At 33.8% G+C, this 5,270-nt stretch overlaps 1 long non-coding RNA gene across 1 annotated transcript; it reads right to left on the bottom strand.

Moving 5' to 3' along the window:
* LOC149848053 (uncharacterized) lies at nt 1-2,856 on the bottom strand. The gene is made up of 2 exons (XR_016432571.1): nt 2,766-2,856; nt 1-217 (listed from the first exon to the last, which is right to left on the bottom strand). It is a non-coding gene; the product is annotated as an uncharacterized LOC149848053 (long non-coding RNA).
* Between the last annotated feature and the right edge of the window lie 2,414 nt (nt 2,857-5,270).

Below are 5,270 nucleotides of genomic sequence, written 5' to 3'. Positions count from 1 at the left end.
AAAAAATTTCATATAACAAGAATCTACAACAATTAATCCTTCCACCTTAAAATTAAGAAGTTTAATTATTTACAATTCAACAATTACAATTAGGAAACATAAAAAAATAGAACTTCTTCAACACAGTCCTCTAATCATCGCCAAGATTTTGTGCGTCTTCTTATTCATTGTCTTTATCTGTCCCTTCAGCTCCACTACGCTGATTATCGCTAGCAGCCTACACAAGAAAAAAACAGTCAGTATTGATAAACAAAATATAATGAAATAAATTACAACTATATGTGATTCTATCATGTGCTCATGAGTGATCTAAGGCAATAAAAAAACTCTATATGTGATTCTATCATGCTCATATGTGCTCTAAGGTAGACAAAAAGTTATATATATATGTGATTCTATCATGCTCATATGTGTGCTAAGGCAGTCAAAAAATTGAATATGTGATTATAGCATGTTCATATGTGTTCTAAGGCATCTAGAAAAACTCTATATGTGATTCTACCATGCTCAGAAGTGCGTTAAGGCAGGCAAAAAACTATATATGTGATTCGATCATGCTCGTATGTGTGCTAAGGCAGTCAAAAAATTGAATATGTGATTATAGCATGCTCATATGTGCTCTAAGGCAGGCAAAGCAAAAAAATTTATATGTGATTCTATCATAAATGATATATAGCATGTTCATATGTGTTCTAAGGCAGTAAAAAAAACTCTATATGTTATTATAGCATGCTCATATGTGTGCTAAGGCAGTCAAAAAACTGAATATGTGATTATAATATGCTCATATGTGTTCTTAGGCAGTCAAAAAACTGGATATGTGATTATAGCATGCTCATATGTGTTCTAATGCAGTCAAAAAAACTTTATATGTGATTCTATCATGCTCATATGTGTTCTTAGGCAGGCAAAAAAACTTTATATGTGATTATAGCATGCGCGTATGTGCTCTAATGCAATAAAAAAACTCTATATGTTATTATAGCATGCTCATATGTGCTCTAAGGCAGTCAAAAAACTAAATATGTGATTATAACATGCTCATATGTGTTCTTAGACAGTCAAAAAACTGAATATGTGATTATAGCATGCTCATATGTGTTCTAATGCAGTCAAAAAAACTTTATATGTGATTCTATCATGCTCATATGTGCGCTAAGGCAGACAAAAAGTTATATATATATATATATATATATATATATATATATATATATATATATATATATATATATATATATATATATATATATGATTCTATCATGCTCATATGTGTGCTAAGGCTGTCAAAAAATTGAATATGTGATTATAGCATGTTCATATGTGTTCTAAGGCATCTAGAAAAACTCTATATGTGATTCGACTATGCTCAGATGTGCTTTAAGGCAGGCAAAAAAATATATATGTGATTCGATCATGCTCGTATGTGTGCTAAGGCAGTCAAAAAATTGAATATGTGATTATAGCATGCTCATATGTGCTCTAAGGCAGGCAAAACAAAAAAATTTATATGTGATTCTATCATAAATGATATATAGCATGTTCATATGTGTTCTAAGGCAGTAAAAAAACTCTATATGTTATTATAGCATGCTCATATGTGTGCTAAGGCAGTCAAAAAACTGAATATGTGATTATAATATGCTCATATGTGTTCTTAGGCAGTCAAAAAACTGGATATGTGATTATAGCATGCTCATATGTGTTCTAATGCAGTAAAAAAACTTTATATGTGATTCTATCATGCTCATATGTGTTCTTAGGCAGACAAAAAAACTTTATATGTGATTATAGCATGCTCATATGTGCTCTAATGCAATAAAAAAACTCTATATGTTATTATAGCATGCTCATATGTGCTCTAAGGCAGTCAAAAAACTGAATATGTGATTATAACATGCTCATATGTGTTCTTAGGCAGTAAAAAAACTGAATATGTGATTATAGCATGCTCATATGTGTTCTAATGCAGTCAAAAAAACTTTATATGTGATTCTATCATGCTCATATGTGCTCTAAGGCAGATAAAAAAACTCTATATGTGATTATAGCATGCTCATATGTGCTCTAATGCAATAAAAAAACTCTATATGTTATTATAGCATGCTCATATGTGCTCTAAGGCAGTCAAAAAACTGAATATGTGATTATAACATGCTCATATGTGTTCTTAGGCAGTCAAAAAACTGAATATGTGATTATAGCATGCTCATATGTGTTCTAATGCAGTAAAAAAAACTTTATATGTGATTCTATCATGCTCATATTTGATATAAGGCAGACAAAAAAACTTTATATGTGATTATAGCATGCTCATATATGCTCTAATGCAATAAAAAAACTCTATATGTTATTATAACATGCTCATATGTGCTCTAAGGCAGTCAAAAAACTGAATATGTGATTATAACATGCTCATATGTGTTCTTAGGCAGTCAAAAAACTGAATATGTGATTATAGCATGCTCATATTTGTTCTAATGCAGTCAAAAAAACTTTATATGTGATTCTATCATGCTCATATGTGTTCTTAGGCAGGCAAAAAAACTTTATATGTGATTATAGCATGCTCATATGTGCTCTAATGCAATAAAAAACTCTATATGTTATTATAGCATGCTCATATGTGCTCTAAGGCAGTCAAAAAACTGAATATGTGATTATAACATGCTCATATGTGTTCTTAGGCAGACAAAAAGTTATATATGTGATTCGATTATGCTCATATGTGTTCTAAGGCAGACAAAAAACTGAATATGTGATTATACCTGAGAGGGACCTGGAATCGAAGATCCCCTATCCTGAACAGCGGCCTTGATCTCATTTCGGAGAAAGGGGGCGACAGTGTATTGGAAGTAGTTATTCAGTGATTCATTAATGATCTGACGTACATCATCACCGGAAAGAATAGTCGGCTGCTTGGAGCTTATGTCGGCGCAAGAAGTCTGCGAGTCGTAACTGGAAGAACCAATAATTGGTGAAGTGTTCATATTACTCCCAAACCCGAACACACGACCTTTTTTGGGTTCACCTGCTGCAGTCACCCATGCTGTAGGATCAAATGATGGATGCTGAGTAGCGTCATCGCCCTATCGCTCTACCATCTGTTGCTCATATGCCTCCTACAAAATAATGTTTAAAGTATTCATTAATAATTAATGATAACATTATGATAACTTGCCTATATATTGCAATGATTATTAATAGAATTAATACATACCGTTGTCGTTCTCGCCTTCTCTGATACGAAGACTCCCGTGGTCTTCCGTTTATGTGTTTCTACAAGCACATCCTTATATGGTACACTGCCTCCTTTTTCTGCTTCCTGCGAAGTTAAATGACAATAGATTTAGTACACAAGTTTGCAACAATACTTATAAAATTAATATTATATATTGATGAGTTACCATTTTCTTTAGGTGGCTCCCAAATGTCTTAGATCCACCTGTGTGTAGATGGGCTTCGAGCATCTTCGATCGATTTTGTGCAGCCTTCGCAGAGCGATTTCTAAATGCATCTTCCGCCCACTTATCGCACATTTCATCCCAGTAATCTCTCCTGATAGTAATAGGACCATGGCCCTTCCACAGTAATGGATCATCTACTACGCTAGATGCTTTTTTTGCTGTAGTCTTCATAGTGTGCAGCATGTCTGCAAATCGATTGACAGTCACCTTCTGCCACACCTTCCTTGCATCATTTTCTTCCACCGTAGTTGCGAAGCGATTCGAAGCCTACAAATATTTTCAGAAAGTTAGTAGACATTGCTTAAATAAATTAAATATGAAACACATTAACTATGAGGAACAACTGTATACCATGAATGAGGATCACAATCTGTCTAACACCTCCTTTAGGTACTCTTTCCATTGAGCAACTGGTCCTGGTAGATGTTGAAGAAGTGAATTCCTAATCTCCCGTACTACTTCTTGTGGCTCAAACCTCGTGCTGCACATGAATTGTTACACAGTAAATATCAATATAAAATATTTAAAAGATATGCAATAATTGAAAACAAAATACTTACGGTCGATTATCGATATACACTATTCGAATGAGTCTTCTTGTGCCAGCCTGTGAAGACCCTGTTTCCTGTGTTGGCTGTTGACTTATGTGATCAACTGGTGTAGGTGGGTCGTGTACAGGCGCAACATCATCTGTAAAAAAATACATTAGAATTTCTCAGAATACGCATTTGAACTAATCAAGCATCCAATTAGTTATATGATATACCTATCACAGGAGCCCGTGAAGATGAAGGTTGAGCCTGGCTACTACTGGATGAGCGACCACTATAACCTCCACGAACCATATTCTAACAAATAACATATGTCATACAATACATTCAAATAATTCACATCAAGTATTACAATGCATTCAAGTCATTCACATCAAGCATTGCAATGCATTCAAATAATTGAAATCATTCACATCAAGTATGCACTAATTCAAATCATTCGTTGCATAAATTATAATATATTCAGATAATTGAAATCATTCACATCAAGTATTACAATGCATTCGAATCATTCGTATCAAGTATTACAATACATTCAAATAAATTTTTTAATCATTCACACCAAGTATTGCAATACAACTCACATCAAGTATTACAATGCATTTAAATAGAGGTTTGTAGTATAAGATTTTGCTCACTAGCTTGAGAATTCTTCCTCGTCACTAGTTTGACTTTCTTCTTCTTCTTCTTCTTCTTCATTGTTTGCCCATCCACTTGGTACATCATTTGGATCACATTCTTCTATGAATGTTTCATCGGCCAATGGAGATATGACATGCATATCATGCGCAACATCGTAACCATAAGCGAAGTCATAGACATCATCTGATTGATAGTAATCATTGTCTTCAGCTAACTCATCTTCCTGTAACTGATCATACTCGGGGTATAGTTTGGATTTCACCTTGCAAACTGCCCACCATTCATTTCTATCTGACTTTTTTATACTCGGATATGAAGTATAATAAACTTGTTGAGCTTGCGAGACTAATATGAATGATTCATATGTTCCAAACCTGGATTTATGATTCACCTCCACAATGCCTGAAGCTTTGTCGAGTCTTGTTGCAGTTGGATCAAACCAATGACACTTGAATATCGTAACCGTGTTATTCATGCCTAAGTAAGTCAACTTCATTATTTCCTCTATAACACCGTAATAATCATGTTCATTTTCACCGTAGCTGCTACCCTTGACACACACCACTATTTATCATTGATTTGTTTATACCGTAGTCTTTTGTATGGAATCGAT

This window comes from Nuphar pumila, chromosome 1 (assembly GCF_984573655.1).
Source record: "Nuphar pumila chromosome 1, dmNupPumi1.hap1.1, whole genome shotgun sequence".
In the NCBI taxonomy this organism is placed as follows: Eukaryota; Viridiplantae; Streptophyta; class Magnoliopsida; order Nymphaeales; family Nymphaeaceae; genus Nuphar; species Nuphar pumila.
Note: the sequence above shows the minus strand (reverse complement) of the source record. Positions and strands in the feature narration are given on the sequence as shown.